Source organism: Microcaecilia unicolor, chromosome 2 (assembly GCF_901765095.1).
Source record: "Microcaecilia unicolor chromosome 2, aMicUni1.1, whole genome shotgun sequence".
Classification (NCBI taxonomy): domain Eukaryota; kingdom Metazoa; phylum Chordata; class Amphibia; order Gymnophiona; family Siphonopidae; genus Microcaecilia; species Microcaecilia unicolor.
Window position 1 is genome coordinate 366,854,970 of NC_044032.1, and position 22,407 is coordinate 366,877,376.

Here is a 22,407-nt window from a genome sequence, read left to right on the forward strand (position 1 = left end):
GCCAGGTGCCGACCAGTTGAGTAAGGACTCCAAGTGCCAATCCCTTCTTTTCGTCGATGAACAAGTGGAACGGCTTGGTCACATCTGGCAGTCCGAGCGCTGGTGGGGCCACGAGGGCCTCCTTGAGGTCCTGAAGGGCTTTCAGTTCGTGTTTCTCCCACTGGAGGTTTTGGCCCTCGAGTTCAGGTCCTTTCAGTTTGGCATACAAACTGTGGGTCAGGATGGCAAAGTTGATGATCCAAATGCGGCAATATCCAGCGGCTCCGAGGAGTGCCCGTAGTTCCTTCTTATTTGCAGGAGTGGGTTGGTTGCGGATGGCTTGGGTTCGGGGGGTACCTAACCTCCGGGTTCCTTCTCTTAGGCGGAAACCCAGGTACTCGACTTCAATCTCGCATATCTGGGCCTTCTTCCGGCTGGCCCGGTACCCCTGGGCCTCCAGGGTTCTCAAGAGGTAGAGGGTGGCGTCAGCACATTCTGTGAACGTTTCACGGGCCACCAACAGGTCATCCACGTATTGGACGACCGGCCCATATTCGTCCTGATACGTCTTCAGGTCCTGGGCGAGTTGGTCGCCGAAGAGGGTGGGGGAGTTCTTGAATCCCTGGGGGAGTCGGGTCCATGTAAACTGCTGCTTATTACCAGTCTGTAAGTCTTCCCACGTGAAGGCGAACAATTTCTGGCTGTCGGCGGCAAGGGGGATGGAGAAGAAGGCGTCCTTCAGATCAATGACACTGTACCACTTGGTCTGGGCTGGCACTTGGGCGAGAATGGAATAAGGGTTCGGTACGAGGGCAACTATGTCGGCTACCTGGTTGTTGACCTTCCTCAAGTCTTGGACGGGCCTATACTCCGACGTTCCTGGCTTCTTCACGGGCAATAATGGGGTGTTCCAAGCAGATCTGACAGGTCTAAGGACCCCTTGCTGAAGGAGTTTCTGTAGGTGTGTTTGCATGCTATGCCGGGCTGCATAAGGGATGTGATATTGTCCTTGGTTGACAACTTGGGCATTTGGTTTGAGTTCAATCCAGATGGGGATGGCGTTGACGGCTAGTCCACCAGGGTTCACTTCTGCCCATACGTTGGGCACCTCTGCCATTAGGTTCCTCCTCTGTTGTGCGAAAGGGGTGTCCTGGTAATGGCGGCCGTCGTCAGGGCCTGCAATAAGGGGGGCATGTAGTCTCCATTCTTCCCGCACCGGGCAGAGGAGCGTCTCTGGTTGGTCTTCAAAATGGGCTTCCACTTCGCCCGTTGGTTTAAACTTCAGGGTGGCTTGGAGTTTGCACAGTAGGTCGCGGCCAATCAGGGGGACGGGACACTCGGGGATATGGATGAACTGGTGAGACACCATCGTTCCACCGATCTGGACTTGGCGTTCCCTGAGGAGGGGGGCTGTGAGCGATTTTCCAGAGGCACCTATAATTGGTATGGTTTCTTTTGTGGCCGGGGCGATGGCAGTGGTGATGACGGAACGTTGGGCCCCCGTGTCTAGGAGGGCCTTCATCAATTGCGTCCCCACGCGGATCTCCACCAGAGGGTCAGTGGGGACTCTGCCCTCCCGGTCCCTTCATGCCGTATGGTCCCGGGTGGCGTCCAGAGCCATCTGCCATTCCTGCTGTTCGGCCCGTTCCCGGCCGCGGCCCCATCCTCGTTGTCCTTGTCTGGGGCCCCTTGGGCGGTCGGTGTCTTCCCCCTCTCTCTTCTGGTCACGCGGTTTCTCCGGGCAGTCCGCCCACCAGTGCCCTTCCTCTCGACAGTTTGCGCATTGGTTGCGTCCTATGGGGGACCGTGTTCCTCTTCCCCCTCGGCCTCTGCCTCTGCCCCGTGGCCTGGACCCCAGACGTTCTTCCAGCACCGTGGCCAACACATCCGCATTCTCGCGCATCCGCCTGGTTGACTCCTTCCGGGCTTCGGCCTTCTCTTCTTGGTCACGGTATCCGAACACGCGATCAGCTATGGCCTTCAGTTGGCTGATGCCCATCCCTTCAAATCCTTCGGTTCTCTGGAGTTTTCTCCGTATGTCGGGTGCTGACTGGCTAACAAAACTCATGACCACTGTGGGGACGTTTTTGGGGTCCTCGGGGTTTATCGGACTATGTCTCCTGAATGCGTCCATAAGGCGCTCGAGGAAATCCCCCGGACTTTCGTTCTTCTGTTGGACTACATTGTGAATTTTTCCCATATTGGTAATTTTCTGCTTTCCCTTTTTAAGGGCCGCCAGGTATGCCTGTTGGTACCGGCGAATGACGGCCTGTCCCTCCTCGGTCCGGTAGTCCCATGCAGGGACCGCGGTAGGGGCTTCTGTGTCTACAATGGCCTGTACGTTAGCATTTCCCGGGTTGGCGTCTCGGATCGCTTGTTCCATATTTTGCTGTAGGAGGCGGCGTTCTTCGGTGGTCAGGATGTGGGCGCTCAACTGCCTGAGGTCGGCCCACGTGGGATTATAACTGTAAATGATGCCTTCTACCAGTTCTATCAGTTGTTCGGGTTTCTGATCATAAGAAGGTCCGTGCAGCTTCCAGTTATATAGGTCAGCGCTGGAGAAGGGAACGTGGCTGTAGACGGTCGACTGAATGGGCTGGGCATCGGCCACTGGGTTAGGGGTGTAGGTCGTAGACTGCCGGACCGGGTATAGGTTAGTCGCTTCAGTCCTCCGGGGAGCCGGAAGTGTACTTCTCGGACTCGACTGGGGGTATCGGGTAACGGCCTTTACTACCCTGCGACTCTTCCTGTAAGTTGTGGGGTCCGGGATTATAGCGTCTCCAGTGTCCGACTCGGCCTCGGAGGCCTCAGCGTCATCCGGGCCATCCGACAAGTCCGCGAGGTCGGGGTATAGGGGGACGTATGGAGGGGGCGCCACATCCTCCTCGTAGGCTTCCGTGGTAGCAAGAATTGGGGCCTTTGGGGGCACCTTTTCGGGCGGACCCTGAACTTTCCCTCGGCCTTTCATGGGTGGTCTAGGTGTGGAAAGCGCACTGGTAGCACGGGGCGTGGCCTTCTTGGCGGTAGTACGGGGCGTGGCCTCTGGGGCTTCAACGGAAGGGGCGGTGGGCGTTATAGGGGCGGTTCCCCTGGCCTTCGGAACGGCAGCGGCTGCCGGAGTTTGGAGAGCGAAGGCCGGGGTTCGTTTGGCTCCCCGCCCCTTCCTCTGTTTTATCACCATAAGAGCGGCCTTCTCTACCTTATGTTGGGCCCAGTCGGGCGGGTCTCGGACAACGTTTAACCACGCCTCAATGTAGGGGATGTCCTCTGGGCAACCGGGGTTTCCCCCAACTATAACAATATTCATGACCGCCGCCACCTTTTCGTACTCAAATGACCCTTCCGGGGGCCATTCAGCAATCCCTAACCCGGGCCACATAAATTGACATCGCTGTATCATCCCGGCCCTACTGCATTTATCTTGGTCGAACACTTCGCTAAAGTGTTCCGTCATTAAGTCTAACGGTGTGGAACCACCCCCGCCCATCCTAACCTGAGTGCCAAAGGATAGGAGACAGACGAAGGGGAGAGGGATGGTGGAGGAGTAAGGGGTCTCGTTCCACCGGACACAGAAGGGTCAACACTCGGCCTGACCAGGACGTGGTCGCCCAGCCTGGAACTGCAGGCCCAATCACACAACTTTCACACACAACAAGAAACCCTCCCGTACGGTTTCTTCGCCCAAGCCTAGTGAGGTTCCGGGACCTAGTCCGTATTAGTCACTGGCTAAGAGGGTGATCAATCCTCTTCTTCGGCCCTTTACCGAGCCGGTCACTACGTTGAGTATACTCGCCTGTCCGTCGTCCCAGCAGGCCGCGCCGTCGTACGCGTCTCTCCGGAGAGAAAAAGAAAAATGAGAAAGCTGTTTTGTTGGAGCCACGCAATCCCACTTTCAGCCGGCCGAAGTTGATCGGCCCTCCCGCCGTGAGGTGGACGCTGAAGTCAGCGGTGGCCACTAACCACCTTCCCGGCTGGGGGAGTCGGTGAACCGATCCGCCTGCAGTGGGGAGGGGGAAAGAATATAATCCGATTTCCCTTTCTACTCCTGTCCCATCTGGGTCGCCAATGTAACGGGTCCGAAAATCAGGAGACGAAAGACAAATTGGTTCCAAAACAAAACAGCTTTTATTGCTAGCAATTCACACAGCACCGAGTACAATCTCAGAATACTGTGTGTCCCAAATCACCTGACACTTACATTTATACTTCCCTACTGGGCCTGCGCATTAGGCCCCTTACACATCACATTTGGCATGCGCAGTAAACAGTTGTAGTTCTCACAGTGCATATTTGTAGTTCTCAGTACATACACACGTCATAATACTGAAAAGATACTGGCAAGAGAAACGAAACTTAGCAGCTTATTCTACACACACAATGCTCCTTTCTAGCTCAGGAGATAAGATTCATCGGCTCAGAGATGCAGGGCGGGGGTGTTAGCACCCTCCAAGGCCACCTATTCATGTGACTCCTACGTGCAAGCTGATCTCGTATAAGCCTTGCTACTACAGTTACAGTTACAAGCTATATGGCTAATAGCCCTGCATTCTGTCTTACATTAGTAAACAATAAAACTGGGTAAGGCACAAAGGTCCAGTGCATTAATAAAGTATGGCTAAAAGGCCAAAAGCAGAGGTAGAGTACATAAGTATAAGTCCATCAGTAGGCACAAAACATGAGGTTGTTCTGGTGGTCAGTAGTATGCGTAGTATTCGAGTAGTATCCGGTGGTCCACTCCTACAATATGTGTATACCTTACCTTGATTTGTACCTTCCTTTTTCAGGGCACAGACCGTACAAGTCTGCCCAGCAGTATTTCCCGCCTCCCAACCACCAGTCCCGCCTCCCATCACCAGCTCTGGCACAGACCGTATAAGTCTGACCTCCACTATCCTCGCCTCCCAAACACCAACCTCTCTTCCCCCACCTGCTCCGCCACCCAATTTCAGCTAAGCTTCTGAGGATCCATTCATACTGCACAGGATTCCTTTATGCATATCCCACGCATGTTTGAATTCCATAACCGTTTTCATCTCCACCACCTCCCGCGGGAGGGCATTCCAAGCATCCACCACCCTCTCCGTGAAAAAATACTTCCTGACATCTTTTTTGAGTCTGCCCCCCTTCAATCTCATTTCATGTCCTCTCATTCTACCGCCTTCCCATCTTCGGAAAAGATTTTTTTGCGGATTAATACCTTTCAAGTATTTGAACGTCTGTATCATATCACCCCTCTTCCTCCTTTCCTCCAGGGTATACATGTTCAGGTCAGCAAGTCTTTGCTCATACGTCTTGGAACGCAAATCCCATACCATTCTCGTAGCTTTTCTTTGCACCGCTTCCATTTTTTTAACATCCTTCGCAAGGTACGGCCTCCAAAACTGAACAAAATACTCCAGGTGGGGCCTCACCAACGACTTGTACAGGGGCATCGACACTTCCTTTCTTCTGCTGATCACACCTCTCTCTATACAGCCTAGCAACCTTCTCGCTACGGCCACCGCCTTGTCACACTGTTTCGTCGCCTTCAGATCCTCGGATACTATCACCCCAAGATCCCTCTCCCCCTCAGTACCTATTAGACTCTCCCCGCCTAACACATAAGTCTCTCGTGGGTTTCTACTCCCTAAATGCATCACTTTGCATTTCTTCGCATTGAATTTTAATTGCCAAACCTTAGACCATTCTTCTAGCTTCCTCAGATCCCTTTTCATCAGCCCTCTGAGGAGAAATACCTAGTGTACCTGAATATAATTCACCGTTTTCAGTAGTAGCTCATCCAAATAAATAAAATAAAAAAAAAAAAAAACAGGACGATAATATGGCAGACAAGAGAAAGGGTATAAACTTGTTACTATAAGAAATGAAAAGCCAGGTTTAGTGGCCAGAAGTGGACACTCCATCAGCCAAGTTTAGTTGCTATGATGAACTATACTCACTTTAAGATGTGGAAGGGCATTTTCAAAAGGATGTCCAAGTCCAAAAATGGTTGCCCATTGATCGATGTTCCAAAAAAATCACCCAATAATGGAAACAGATCGATGGACGCTTTCATGTGTTTCAAAATCATCACAGAGACATTCTTAATTTGGATGTTTCCAACACAGACATGGACATGGACATGGACTTCACAAGATAGTTATTCACACTGTTATAAAAGCTCATCTGTTTTCTTCAGCATTTGCTTTTCCTCCTTAGTACCTATTTTTGTCTGCTCGGTGCCCAACCTGGGTTTTGCAGTTGGCGAGTCATCATTTAGTTACCCTGCCCTTAGTCTTCTACCCCTTGCATTTTCTTTCTTTTGTTTCTCTGTCCTATCTGCTGATGGAGTTCCTTTCCATTTCCCTTTTTTAGTATTGTACACCGCTTTGCTTTTTCCATGAAAGGCAGTATATTAAGTTCTTAAATAAACATATTGAGACCAGCCAAATGCAGAAGTGGACATCTACTGGCTCGCCTGTGTGGGCCGTGATGAAGCAGGATGTCCAATTCCTGTGTATGTGGAACAGCACCCTCTCTAGAGCAAAGAATGATGACTAGGAGAAAGCCAAATTTTAATGAGGAGAGCTACCTCCTAGCACTGCTCTGCCTCAGTCAACGGCGGCAGCTGTTCAGGTGGCACAGAAGGCTGCTACCCCTTAATGTAGCCATGTAGGTCTGGAGGAACATCAGGAGGACCCTTGAAATTGTCATGCAATGCTGCAATGAGCCCAGCATCAGCCATGCGCAATCACCATACATTCCCAGGGTCACATACAGATTGAGTTAGTGGAATTGCCATCAGGCCTCTCCCTTGTCCTCCTGGCCTACATGTGCAGAAAATTCCAGGGCATGTCCTGGAACCCACAATATGCAAGGCTGAAATGAGGGGCTGCACATCTTTGGTCAGGTCTGCCACCCTCCTCTCCCCCCTGCCCTCCCCTCCAGCCACCCATGTCCAGCCACCCTCCTCTCTCCCCTGTCCTCCCTCCCAGCACCAGGCATCCCTCCCTCCCATCCAACACCACCCAGCATCAGGCCTCCCTCCCTCCCACCCAGCACCAGGCCACCCTCCCACCCAGCACCAGGCCTCCCTCCCTCCCACCGAGCACCAAGCCTCCCTCCCACCCGCCCAGCATCAGGCCTCCCTCCCACCCAGCACCAGGCCTGCCTCCCTCCCTCTTCCAACCAACCAAACAAGCATCAGGCCGCCCGCCCGCCCGTCCTCCCTCCCTCCCTCCCAGCACCAAGGCCCCCCTTCCTCCTCCTCTGAAACTTAAAAGGCGTACCTTGGGGTTAAGGTGGCGTCGGCAGCGGAAAGCGTGTTCTTTGCTCGGAGCGCCTTTGGCCTTCCCTTCTGTCTCTCAAGCTCTGGTCCCGCCTATGAAGGCGGGACCAGAGCTTGAGAGACAGAAGGGAAGGCCGAAGGCGCGCCGACAAAAGAACACGCTTTTCGCTGCCGCCGCCACCTTAACCCCGAGGTACGCCTTTTAAATTTTGGAGGGGGGGGGGCCCTGGTGCTGGGAGGGAGGGAAGGCGGGCGGGCGGCCTGGTGCTTGGTGGGAGGGATGGAGGCCGGCCTGGTGCTCGGAGGGAGAGTGGGTGGACCAGCGACGGCGCACGTGCCCTCTCTGGCACGCGTGTCATAGGTTCGCCATCACTGATCTAGGGCCTTGCTGTCACACCAGATGTGAAACCTCCTCCATTTGAAAGAGTAACACTTCTTCGTGGAATCTTTCCTGGAAGCAAGCAAGATCTGGGAGGCAACCTCTGAAAGACCCAAGGAGGCAAACTCTAAGCTCTCAACATCCAGGCCGTGAGAGCCAGAAACTGGAGGTTGGGATGTAGAAGCGACCCCTCGTTCTGGGTGATGAGGGTTGGAAAATACTCCAATCTCCACGATTCCTCAGAGGACAACTCCAGAAGAAGAGGGAACCAAATCTGGCGTGGCCAGAAGGGAGCAATGAGAATCATGGTTCCGCGGTCTTGCTTGAGTTTCAGCCAAGTCTTCCCTACCAGAGGTATGGGAGCAAACGCATACAGAAGGCCTGTTCCCCAATTTAGGAGAAAGGCATCTGACACTAGTCTGTCGTAGGCCTGAAGCCTGGAACAGAACTGAGGGACCTCGTGATTGATCTGAGAGGCAAAAAGGTCTACCGAGGAGGTGCCCCACACTCGAAAGATCTTGCGGGTTACACCCATGTTCAGTGACCACCTGTGAGGTTGCATTATCCTGCTCAGCCTGTTGGCCATACTGTTGTATACACCTGCCAGATAAATAGCTTGAAGAAACATACCGTGACGGCGCGCCCAAGCCACATCTGGACGGCTTCCTGACACAGAGGGCGAGATCCAGTGCCCCCCTGCTTGTTGGTGTAATACAGGGCAAACTGATTGTCTGAATCAGAATGAGTTGACTGGACAGCCAATCTCTGAAAGCCTTTAGAGCGTTGCAGATCGCTCGCAATTCCAGGAGATTGATCTGAAGACCTTTTTCCTGAAAGGACCAAGCTCCTTGAGTGTGAAGCCCATCTACATGAGCTCCCCATCCCAGGAGGGATGCATCCGTCGTCAGCACTTTTTGTGGCTGAGGAATTTGGAATGGGCGTCCCAAGGTCAAATTGGATCGGATCGTCCACCCCTGAAGAGAAGTCTGGAAGTCGGTGGACAGCTGGATCACATCCTCTAGATCCCCTGCAGCTTCATACCACTGGGAAGTGTTTTAATTTTAGGGTTCAGAGACCCCCAAGAAGGCTGGAGTGACCTTAAATCTGACTCCATCTCTAAATAGCACTAGTACTGGGGTAATCAAGGAGTTGTGAAGTTCTAAAAGGAATTGCCACTAAGAGAGATGTTAGGTCTAAGGAAAAGATACCAGCCTTATGACAAACTGGATTTAGATTACAAGTTATACAATGCAGCGAAAGATAGCCTGATATAGCAAAAGCATTTATACTTACAGCCTTTCATCATTAAGTGAAGCCCACAGAACATCATTTGGGATGAGGAGTTTATTTGCCAAGATACAAGTCAAATCAGTGATTGACAACAGGCACGTACAATCAATTAGTTATAGGAATATAATAATCCAGCTGCAAACAGGTGTTAATTAGTTCCTAATCTTTTATAATTTCTTTGACCAATTAGAGGTTTTACAAGAGAAAGCAATTAGGTAATTTGTCAATTCTGCTGGACACATTGGTTTCCCTTGGAGAGAGAGAGTGGCAACCCTTCTTTCTAACTTAAACCAGGAAATATCCATATCCTATAAAAATCAGGGTAATATGACAGTAGATATACCTGATTGGATCTATGCTAATGTCATGGTTGTCACTGATTGGCTCATGCTAATGAGTAGCTTCTATCTTGCTAACATGGTTTTGTCTTTAGCTCGCTTGACCACAAATCTTAAGCAAGACCCTGCATCCAGCTACACCTTTCCTTTCTCACACCATGGCTGACCACAATCCTGCATCTGGCTGTACCATAATTATACAGAAGCTAGGGTCCATTGAGCCGATTTGGTCTCATATGTAGATGTGCCATGGGAGTTACATGAACTGTGGAAGCCATGTGCCCCAGAAGTCTCAACATCTGCTGAGCTGTGATCTGTTGAGACGCTCTAACTATGGACACCAGGGACAGGAGGTTGTCTGCCCTTTCTCGAGCTGAGTATTCAGCAGAGCTCCAATGAATTCCAACTTTTGAACTGGGATGAGATGGGACGGAGTAATTGATCACGAACCCCAGTAGTTCTAGCACCTGAATAGTCATTCGCATGGACTGTAGAGCGCCTGCCTCCGAGGTGCTCTTCACCAGCCAATCGTTGAGATAAGGGAACACATGCACCCCCAGTCTGCGTAGCGACGCTGCAACTACCGCTAGGCACTTTCTAAACACTCTGGGCGCAGACGCCAGACCAAAGGGCAATACGCGGTACTGAAAGTGCTGTGTTCCCAGCCGAAATCGAAGATACCTCCTGTGAGCTGGAAGTATCGAGATGTGTGTGTAAGCGTCCTTTAAGTACAGAGAGCATAGCCAATTGTTTTCTTGAATCATGGGAAGAAGGGTGCCCAGAGAAACCATCCCGAACTTTTCTCGGACTAGAAATTTGTTCAGGGCTCTTAGGTCTAGGATGGGACACATCCCCCCCTGTCTTTTTCTGCACAAGGAAGTACCTGGAATAGAATCCCAGCCCTTCTTTCCCTGGTGGAACGGGTTCGACCGCTTGGGCCTTTAGAAGGGTGGAGAGTTCCTCTGCAAGTACCTGCTTGTGCTGGGAGCTGTAAGAATGAGCTCCTGGTGGGCAATTTGGAGGTTTGGATTCCAGATTGAGGGTGTATCTTAACCGGACTATTTGAAGAACCCACTGGTCGGAGGTTATGAGAGGCCAACTTTGGTGAAAAAATATCAACTTCCCCCCAACCGGCAAGTCGTCCGGTACGGACACTTTTACTGAGGCTATGCTTAACTGGAGCCAGTCAAAAGCCCGTCCCCTGCTTTCGCTGGGGAGCAGCAGGGGCCTTAGACGCACGCTGTTGATGTGAACGAGCGCGCTGGGGATGAGCCTGGGCAGGCTGCCAAGAAGCAGGAGTGTACCTACTCCTAGCACAGGCATAGGGAGCACTCCTCTTCCCTCCAAAAAACCTCCAAGATGAGGAGGTAGTAGCAGAAGATGCCCGGTGGGAGAGAATCCATAGCATCATTATGCTTCTTGATCTGATCGACAAGATCCTCTACTTTCTCACCAAAAAGGTTGTCCCCCAGCAAGGAACATCCGCCATTCGCTGCTGGACCGAATGATCCAGGTCAGAAACACGCAGCCATGAGAGTCTGTGCATCACTATACCTTGAGCAGCAATTCTGGATGCTACACAAAAGTGTCAAACGTAGCCCTGGCCAGGAATTTTCGACACACCTTCTGCTGCCTGACCACCTGGCAAAAAGGCTTGGCTTGCTCCGGAGGGAGTGCATCAACCAAGCTAGACAGTTGCTTCACCGAGTTCCGCAAGTGGATGCTCGTGAAGAGCTAGTATGATTGAATTTTGGCGGCAAGCATAGCGGCCTGATACATCATCCTACCAAAAGAATCAAGAGTCCTAGCTTCTCTGCCTGGTGGCGCCGAAGCATAGTCTCCAGTACTCCTGGCTTTCTTGAGGGTGGAGTCCACCACCATAGAATTGTGGGGTAACTGAGACCTCATCAATCCAGGTTCACCGTGGATCCGATACTGGGATTCAACTTTCTTCGGGATCACAGGGCCAGACAGTGGGACCAACCAGTTCCGCATAATGACTTCCTTCAGTACCTTATGCAGAGGAACTGTTACAGCCTCTTTAGGTGGAGAAGAATAATCCAGGACTTTGAGCGTTTCAGTCCTGGGCTCATCCTCAACCTCCACAGGGAAGGGAATAGCCGTAGCCATTTCCCGGACAAAAGAAGAAAAGGATAGACTCTCTGGTGGAGACAGTCTCCTCTCTGTTGGACGGGAAGGTTCAAAGGGAATCCCATAGGACTCATCAGAAAAGTAACTGGGATCTTCCTCTGACTCCCACGAACGCTCCTGTTCAGTATCGGATAAGACCTCTCTTAAGGTAGTCCGAGACTGAGCCTGCCTCGATGCCGAGGAACGACGTCCTCAATGGCGATGTCGAAAGGCCGACGGCCGCTCGGACTGCGGCGAAGCTTCCTCCACCGGCGAAGCTTCCTCCACCTACGTCGAAGTGGAGTCGACCTGGGTGGCAGCTGATGCCCATGCCGTAGGCAACACTAGGGCCATGGACCTCACCGCAGGAGAAGGGCCAGACACCACTGCAGCAGACGGTACAGAAGGCGCAAGCACCCCCGACACCGAAGGTGACTGACGTAGCAGTCCTTCCAGAAGTTCTGGAAACAAGGCCCGGATGCGCTCATCAAGAGCTGCCATCGGAGAAGGCTGCGGGGTCAGTGGAGCAAGCGGTGTCAGAATCTATCGAGGCTCGGGAGCAGGTACCAGGCTGCTAGAAGACCCACACATCGGCACCTCCTGTATAGAGGGGGAGTGATCCTCTCAGCACCGACGCTTCTCGGGTGCAGACTCTCTCGATGCCCCAGAGCTCCTGGCACCATGAGTTGAAGGAGAACGATGACGGTGCTTCTTCGCTTTCGCTCAACGCCAGTCATCGAGACTCCTCGGTACCGATGAGGACGTGGAATCCTCATGTGTCCTCGGGGCTGGGTCCAACAAAGGTCGGTCCTGGGGGCCCTGCATAACAGGAGGCCTTGAGGCAGGTGGAGACCTATTCAACACCTCACTGCTCCCAGCGCACATTGGTCTCTCAGCAACCAATGTCGATGCTCCTCTTGATGTCAACGCCGCCGCCGCCGCCCTCGGTACCAATGTTGATGTCGAAGGACCGGACCGAACCCCAAAAAGCTTTTCTCGGGCTTCTTGAGATGCTTTAGTCCGTTTCTTCATATGAACACACAGACTACAAGTGGCTGGGCTATGGTCGGGCCCAAGGCACTGGATACACCAGGCGTGGGTCTGGTTGCACCGAGTATAACGTTTGAAGCTGCTGGGTGTCTTCGATGACATGGAAGGAAAAACGGCTTCGGCGAAATCAAAAGATGCGATTGTGCCTTTGAAAAGAAAAAAGGGCACAAAAGAAAGGGAAGAACTGAAGGGGCACGCTCGCGTAACGGGCAGGAAGTTGTGCGCACGACTCGCGCGCCAGTAGAGTCTAGCAAAACATATTTTTTTCCCTTGAAAATATTGCCATTTCCTGGGCCGACGTGGACGTCGAGCCACATGTGAGAACAAGCAGCCTGCTTGTCCTCGGAGAAATATTTTTATGTTGCTTCTTTAATTTACAAAACTGATTATGACAGTTACAGCTTTCTAAATTTATACCTTGGTCCTAAAAAAAACCTACTCTTTCACTTTCATTCTTTTGAGCAGTAAATTATACTTTTGGGATGTTCCACCCTGGGCATCTCCGAGCCCATATTCAGCCTCAAGGTAAAGGAAACACTGCCCACTTCAGGGATACGTTAAAGGAGAACACCAAATTTATCATCAGTCCAGTTGTGTCTGTATCTTTGGGGCCGATGGTGCTCTCTAGACCTTCTTACAGCCTCCTTCTGCTCCCTCACTTTGAGCACATTATAGCCTCCTCCTGCCCACCTTCCCAGACCAATTAGACTCACTTCTACCCCCACCTCTGGAACCGCATCACAATCTCCTTCCCTGAACCACATCACTGCCTGTTCCTCCTTCCCCCTAGACCAGTGGTTCTCAAACCTTTCCTGGGGGACCATCAGCCACTCAAGTTTTCAGGATATCCCAAATGAATATGTATGTTGATTACTTATATAAAAATAATTGAGCAATTAGAATACATAAATCAATCCTTTATTAATCATATCACAACAATATCTTAAAATTTTTCACTATTAGCTGACTGGCTAGACCATCCATTCTCACAGCATCAAAATACTTTGACCAAATTCAAAATATTATAACCTCTGAGCTAGACAATGAAATCACTATACTAATCTAACACAAGATCTGCTTAAACAAATGTTCTCTTCTCAGCTGTTTAAGGCAACTTGATTAAAAAAGTCCATTTAGAGTCAATACTCAATGTCACTTCTTGTGGAGCCGCCAATTAAGCCCTGCGTTTTTGCTCGTACATTAATTCCTTGAAGTATTTTCACTTATCAAAGCTCCTTCGACAGACAATCTTAGCATCAGTCGCTTAACACTATCTTTAAACTAGGGCAGAGAGGGAAGCTTTAAAAACATTGCTAAGTGATCAAACCATAGTAATAATGCAAGCAGATAAAGGGGAAGGCATAGTAGTCCAAGATAAGCAGCAATATTTAGAGGAAGGTAATAGATATTCAGTTTTAACAGCAACTGAAACTAGATCCCACTAATCATTATTTGGAAACAGTTAAGCAAATTATTTACAACATTTGAAAGGGGGATGGCGTCGTCAACTGCAACATGGATTCTCTGGTGGACTGGTCTAGCAATGAACCACAGAATCCATTCAGAAGTTAAAACAGTTGCATATAGAAAGTGTGGTAAAAGCATCATTGAGAATAGCCTCACAGCTCACCAGAGAATCCATGTTGCAGTGAAACAATATAAAGGCTTTAGGCAGAAGGGTCTCCAGCCCCCCTAGCATCCCCTCAAATAGAGCCCTGGTGGCCCAGTGGGCCACGGATCAACCCCCCCCCCAACTGGTGGTCTAGCGGCCCTCTTCCCCACCCCCCTAGCTTCATTGGAAGAGGGAGGTGGCCTCCCTCCTCTTCCATCGGTGCCGCCTCAAAAAAACCCTGCTCAGTGCATCCTTGGATGCGCTGGGTGGGGCTTCACACCAGAAACTCCCTTATATGGTGTGAAGCCCTGCCCAGCATATCCCAGGATACACTGGGCAGGGCGCCACGATTTTGGAGGCGGCACCGAAGGGAGGTCACCTCCCTCCTCCAACAAAGGAAGGGGGTGGGGAAGAGGACCGCTAGACCACCTGGTCAGGTGGGTTGACTCGCAGCCCACCAGGCCATCAGGGCTCTATCTGAGGGAATGTTAGGGGGGCTAGAGACCACTGGATCTCCAGCCCCCCCACCTGAACTTGTCTCCAGCCCCCATGTCGCTTGGCTCAGGGTGGGGGTACTAGGATACCAGAGTCATGCTATTTGGGGTCTGGTGGTCCCATGGACCTCCAGCCCCTGTGTTTGACAGTTGACAGCCCAGAACTGTCAAGCAAGTGTGGGAGGATTGTGCCCGATGCTAAGGCACAATCCTCCCACACTTTACCCTATGATCAGAGATAATAATAGCATTCAAATTTATGCACGCTATCTCTGATCATAGGGGAGGTAAAGCCCAGTGCTGTTCCACGCTATTTTTAGAGTGCAGGTTGGAACAGCACAGGGCTTTCCGTCATCTGCCCCTTAGATTTTCTGCACGTCATGTTTTTATTGGTTTTGGATCAAGTATTCCTTGTTTTCAACTGTTTTTATAGGTTACTCTATATACATTATGTATGCATGACATCAGCAGGCATATAAGTTAGGATGACAGAGCAAGTTTGTTTTTAATGCATTCACAGCGATTTTATAAGAAATTGATCCCAGAATATGTAAGTACACTGAGATTTTTTTTTAATGGTTTTACCTTGTTTCAGCCTAGTATGGCTGTTTTGATAATCTGTGGTGTTTGTCCCCTTTAGTGCTTGCTATGTTCTAACAGCTAAACCAGCCAGGCTGATTTTTGCACTTTACACCAGCTGGGTAAGCCATTTGTTTGAACTATTTCACAATTGTGTATTGTTTGAGTACCCAGATACTAGGTTTTAATATGGTACCATTGTTAAAGGTGCTTTTTAGAGTTCCTCTTGTGTTTTAAGTTCATTCATTTATTTATTTTCATTATTTTCAGAAAGACACTGAATGATTTTATTTTCATTTACAGTGACCTACTGCCCCTGACGCAGCCATTTGTACTGGCAAAACATGGCCATGTTGGGTATTTTCTGTTTAATTTCGGGCAGCTTTTAATCTATTAATAAAGACTCTGTTTTTTTACAAGATCTGCCTTGTTGCTTTACCTTCCGTGTTTAACGTATTGCACATTTTCAATTATTTTATTGATATGCTTTTTTTGTTTGTTTTTAGACTCCTGATGAAGGCTTTTTAGCCAAAACACAAATTCGTGTTGAGTAGCTCCCTGAACAGAATAAAGCATCACATCTTTACACATTCATCATTTGGACTCCTCTTTGTCACCTTTGCTGTTGTTGTCGTCTTCTGCTTAACTTTGCATAGCTAGACCTTACATGCATATGCTATTGCTTTTATCCTCAATTATTTTTATTGATGACATATAAAAGAAGTCCACACAAACAGTTAAGTAACATTCTAACCATATCATAGATACTTCACATTTTTGCTTTCTCTAAACAGCATCATCAATTCTTTAACATTTTTCCCCCCTCCCTTGAATAACAAGATTTAATGTCTAAAAGCAAAATTCCGGGTGTGGTAGTCCCGAGGGGACTGGACTCTGATGTTCCCCCAAGACTCCCCAGGCCGGCACATTATTATCTACTTATTCCCTCCCTCCCCTCCCTGTGACTCATTATTTAGTTCTGGGAATGAATGTCCGGGGCTCCATGAGTCAGTCATATGTTCAAGAGGGAACTCTTAGCTCTTGGGGGCATAGAGTCCAGAAACGGACCCCATCTCGAGCAGAATTTGTCCAACTCAGTCGGATTTCCGTCTTTTATCATCATTCTCTCAAAGCGTAACAGTTGCACCATCCGCATTCGCCAATTCTGAAGTGAGGGACCTTTTGGGGATAGCCAATCCACCAGAATAGTCTGTTTTGCAATCATAATGGCTCGCTGTACAAAGAGAGTGAGCCCTTTTGGCCGGGGAGCCCGCAGGCAGGGCTTCCCGAACAACAGCATCGGAGAACAAGACCACCTAGTCCTCCACAAGGCTGAAACCCGTTGTAGTAAAGTCGTCCAAAAATTCTTCACTGCAGGGCAAGTCCAGTACATGTGTCCCAAGGTCGCTCCCGCAGTATGGCACTTGGGGCACGCCCCATCAGGGGAAACCCCCACATGAAACGCCCGTCGAGGCGGCATATGCATCCGAAACACAAAACGATACTGTAGTTCCCAATGATCAGTTAAGGGTGACACTCTGTAAAGGGCCAATACATGTTCTTTAAGCAAGCCTGATGAAATGTCTACCTTCAGGTCTCTGCTCCAGGCCTCAGCATATTTACCAAAGTCTGGCTCCACAGCTGTGTCTTTAATATGTCGGAGGTGAAACCTCAATGGGACTTTTTGTTGTGATCCCAGCGAGAATGCCCATGGTAATTCCTCCTGCACATCCTCAGCCAAGGCCTCCCAAGTCAAACTCTTCGTATAATGCAATAGTTGCCAATAATGAAAGTAGTCTTTAGGGCGGAGCAGCCCTCGATCCTGCAGTTTCTGAAACGATTGCAACTTTCCTTCTCGTGTTAAGATCTGGTGTAGGTAGATTATACCTCGCTCTCTCCATTTTTCAAAAATTTTATATATCAAACCAGGCTGAAATTCAGGGTTCCCGCAGATTGGCAGCAGTGGGGTGACTTTTGGCGAAAATTGATGTAATCTGCAAATCCAGCTCCAGGCTCTCTGTGCTTGCGGCAAAAGGTTTGAAATGCGTAGTACTGGAGAGGCCCCTCCACTCCCATGTAGGCAACTACTAAAGTGAGTGGGTGCAAACAACCGTAGTTCTATTGTGGTGGCCGAGAAATCCTCAGAGTTGCGGAACCAGTCTGTGACATGTCTCATTGCACAAGCAATCCCCAAATGTCTCACAATCTGCAGGCCCATCCCTCCGTACTCTTTCGGTACATACATACTCTCCAATGGGAATCTCGGCTTTTTTCCCCGCCACAGAAATTTCCTTAACATTCCATTCAATCGTTTCTCGTCCCTGTTGGTAAGGTGTAGGGGCAAGGTTTGGAACATATATGACCAGCAGGGGATAATCATCATGTTGTATAATGTTATACGTCCTGACAAAGAGATAGGAAGACCCCGCCATTGCTCAAGTTTCCTCGCTGTATCTTTCATTAATTTTTGGATATTTATCTCATACAAACCACTTAATGTATTGGGGATTAATACACCTAAGTACTTCATCTCTGTCCTTGCCCTCTGCAGCGAGAAGTCATCTGGGTCGGGGCCATCCAGTCGCTCAGGTAGCCTCATTATGCGTGATTATTCCCAGTTAATTTTGAACCCTGACAGTACACTAAAGCATTCTATCTCCTCGAGCAGTGCTGGCAGTGCCGACCTCGGGGACTCTGATATTATCAATAGATCATCCGCAAAGGCTAACACCTTTACTTTCTCTCCGCTTACTGTCACCCCTGACACCCCCTCTCCCGGTTGGATATTTTTAATCAATGGTTCAATGGATAGCACAAAAAGGAGCGGAGAGAGGGGGCAGCCTTGCCTAGTCCCCCTCGCGATGGGAAATTGTTGTGTTCTAGATCCAATAACCAGCACAGCTGCTCGAGGATTTGAGTATAGCGACTGGATAGCCCCATAAGCCCAACCCCCTACACCCACATGCCTCAACACCGCAAACATATAATCCCAGCCTACTTTATCAAATGCTTTTTCAGCGTCCAGGCTGACCAGCATCGCTTCACCGCCTGAACGCTGAATTTGGGCTTGGGCTAGTAGTAATCGTTGCACATTAATTCCTGAGTGCCTATTGCGCATGAAACCCACTTGTTCCTGCCCGATAAGACTGGGTAGGCACTCCTGTAGTCTATTAGCTAGCAGTTTAGCTAGGATCTTTATATCTACATTGATTAAGGAGATAGGCTGGAAAGAGCCAGCCTGGTTCTCCGGCTTTCCTGGCTTTGGCAATAGTGTTATTAGTGCCTCATTTGCATAAGCAGGAAACTGTCCTTGAGCTACTACCTCCTCAAAATACGAGTGCAGGGAGCCCACTATGTGCGGATTTAAGATTTTATAAAATTCACTAGAGAAGCCATCTGGGCCTGGAGCTGAGTTTGCAGGGAGTGACCTAATGATATCCTGAAGTTCCCTTCCTGTAATAGGCCTATTCAGGACCTCTACCTCCGCTGCCTTAAGTGTCAGCATTCTGGCCTTCCGCAAATAATCTGTCACCGCCTCCAATGATGGTGGGGATATATTTTTATATAGTTCACTATAGAAGTGCTGGAACACCTGTTTTACTCCTTCCCTCTCATTCTGAATATGTCCTTTCCGGTCTTTCACCGCCACTATCGCTCTAGGGCCACTCCAGGCCTTGACTACCCTTGCTAACGTGGCACCTGATTTGTTCCCATGCCTCTGGAACCGGAATTTCCTAACTGCTAGGGCTCTCGAGGCTCTTTCATGTAAAAGTGAATTTAATGTTATTTGAGCTATTTTCATCTGCTCCTTATTATAGCTCGATGGAACCGCCGCAAATCGGCGCCTAGCTCTCCCAAGTCTACGTTCTAGATGGATAATTGCCCCATTAATCTTGCGCTCCCGTTGTACAGTAAATGCAATCACTGCACCCCTCAAAACTACTTTCGCCGCTTGCCAGAATAGTAGGGGAGTATCCCTATGTTCTTTGTTAAATTGTGAGTATTCCCCCCAACTCTTTAGCAGGTGCTGTTTAAATGTTGGGTCTGATGCTAGGTACGTGGGAAATCTCCACCCTCTTCCCCCAATCCCCAGGTCTCGATCCTCTAAATCCAACCACACCATGGAGTGGTCCGAGATCTCTTCCGGGCCTATCTCCACTTCACTCACATAGGGAAACACCCGTTGATCCACCAAAATGTAATCTAGACGAGAGAAAGTCCCATGGGCCCTAGATAGGTGGGTGTATTCTCGCTCCTCTGGATGTAAAGTGCGCCAAGAATCCACCACTTCAAGTGCTTGGATGAACTGTGATAGAGCCCTCACCTCCGGGCCTCCCCGGGTTGCCCTTCTAGGGGACGAGCAGTCAAGTGTGGGGTCAGCCACTAAATTAAAATCCCCCATCACAAGCAGCGGCAGTGACCCATGAGGGAGGCACACTTGGACTAGGTGGTCGTAAAAGGATCTGTCATATAAATTTGGACCGTATAGCGCTACTACTAAGTACTCCACATGGTGCAGCCAGAGACGCACCACCACATATCTCCCCCCTGGGTCACTACCCACCAGGTGTGTTTTCGCCACTACTCCCTTTCGAATTAAGATTGCAACCCCACTCTTCCTTCCTTCGGCCGCTGCCCAGTGTACCTCACCTACCCATGTTCTCTTCAACTTTTGTAACTCCTCTTGAGATAATCTCGTCTCTTGGATACAAGCCACATCTGCATGGTGTCTCTTTAAGGCTTGCAAAATCTTTGCTTTCTTAATTGGGGATGTAATGCCCCCTACATTCCATGTTATGAATCTAGTCCGAGCACCCCCCCTTCCTGAATGAAATTATTTCCATAGTTACCAAACCACATTAAGAGTATGGGAGACTCTGGTGCCCAGCTCCACCCGAGTCTCCCCGCTCCATCACCCGACATCTCAAGGACATTCCCCGTGCACCCAGTCCCCTTCTGTTCTGTGACCCTCCCTTCCCCCCTCTCCCCTACCCTCCCCCACCCCAAACTTCCCCCCCACCCCTAATTCCTCCCCCCCCTTATCACCTTTGACCTCTCCTTTCGCAACATCTACTAGGAGAGCTCCGGTCAATTAATGGTAGGGGCCCCCCTCCCCCATTTTTCTCCTTCCAATCCTCTCATCTTTGCTGCGCTAGAATTACAATAATTTACAACAATTCAACAAATCCGCAAACATACAGATCCAAGTTAACTTCATAACATTTAACTGTGGTACAACTCTGTGCAAGCTTTGCTCTAGCTGCGTTACAGCTGCAGTGCGCCTGCGATCTTAGACCATCACAGCCTGCTACCTGCTCATGTGTTCCCCCTTCAGCCATTGTGACCAGGGGAGGATGCGGGATTGTCCCGTAGGAGGGACTGGGCCTCTTCTGGAGAGTGATACATCTTCCAGTCCCCCTGTTCCAACACCTTGAGCTGAGCTGGATACAATAGCATGAATCTTTGGTTTTTCGCTGCCAAATGGCGGCACAGAGGTCCAAATGCTTTCCTGCGCTCCTGTAGGGCAGCAGAGTAATCCTGAAAAATTTTTACTGCTGTTCCATCAAATGTGAGTGAGTCCCATTTGGATCTGGCGCCTCTCAGAATTTCTTCCTTGTGCAAGAAATTATGGACTTTTATGATGACCACTCTCGGTCTGTTTCCTCCTTCAGTTCTCCTGCCCAGACGGTGTGCTCTCTCCAAGCACAGTGGCCCACTGCTATCAGAGAGAGCAAATTCAGATTTCAGCCAACTCTCCAATTGCGTGGGCAGAGTGCGATCCGACACTGATTCGGGAATTCCAATCAGGCGAAGATTAGACCTGCGAGACCTGTTTTCCAGGTCATCTAGATGTTTTGCCTGGGCTCGCAATGAATTCTGTAGGTCCTGCAGCAGTGATCCTCTGCCCATGTTTGAGTCCTCCAGCTCCGAAACTCGTACTTCGAGCTCCCCCGTCCTCCTCGTCGTTTCTCCCAGTAGCGATTCTACACCCGCAATCTGGTCAGATAATTTTGTCAGCTCTGGTTTCAAAGCCTCTCTCACCGCTTCTGTTATCTGTTGAAGCTGCAATGGGTGGAATTGTGGAGGGCGTTCGGGGACTGGGCTGGGCGCCATCTTGGATTCTTCCGACCCTCGGTGCTTCTCAGCTGTTTTTTTCGCCGATTTCGACGCTGAAGCCCGGGTTTCCTTTGTTACAAAGGGATCCATATATATGCACAAGGTGCGCTCACGTTTTATAGTTATTTTTCGTCTGGTTTTCGCTCGTTATGCGGGGAATGGAGAAGAGGGAGCCCCAGAGAGAAGATAGACGCGACTTCCTCTCTCAAACCATCACGTGACCTACTGTTATTGCTTTTTATACCAGTAGTTCCCAAACCTGGTCCTGGAAGCACCACACCCAGTCAGGTTTTCAAGATACCCACAATGAATATTCACGAGAGATCTGCATGGACTGCCTCCACTGCATGCAAATCTATCTCATGAATATTCATTGTGGATATTCTGAATACCTGACTGGCTGGGGTGCCTCCAGGACCAGGTTTGAGAACCACCGATTTAAACCCAAAGGTGAAACCTAAGGGTGCTTGAACAATTAGGTATAAACTGTGTTGTTTCTAACTTGTTTTGTACTGCTTTGGGTCCTACTGATCTGTACCTCTGCTGTCTCGTATTTTGGAAGATGGAAATAAGGAAATAAAAAGTTTGGGTGTACTCTACAAGTTGCTGTTTACTTTTGCAATGTGTGTATGGATGCCTGTTCTGCTGTGTACATGTGATAATGTTTGAATCACATGTCTATGATTTCTGAACATGCAGCATTATTAATAGGACAGACTTTTAAATGCCCAGTTGGGTATATATGTGTTACGATTGTGGTCGTGACCCCTCTCAAACTTACCTTATTTCTGGTGGTCAGCTTCTTAGCTGAAATTCTGTTTGAGTTAGCTCTGTCTCTGTGTGCTGGCTGCTTCCAGTGTGGCTCTAATTACTCCACTATACTGCACCTGTGTGTGTTAAGCCTCTCTGTGCTTCAGTATACTTCTTGCCTATGTCTAGTAGTTGTGACATCATCAGTTAGGGCCTTGATAAGGAAGTGGTGTTCTTCCATTCAGGGCCTTTGCAAACGCCAAAGGTCCAGGTTAGTGTTGGTGCAGTTAGCACTTCTGCCTTGTCTTGCTTGCCTTGAATCCTATCCTGATTCCAGTCCTGTTGGCTCCCTTTCCCTCCTGTCTGAGAACCCTGTATTCCTGGTGCAGTTAGCACTTCTGCCTTGCTCTTGTCTGGGTGCC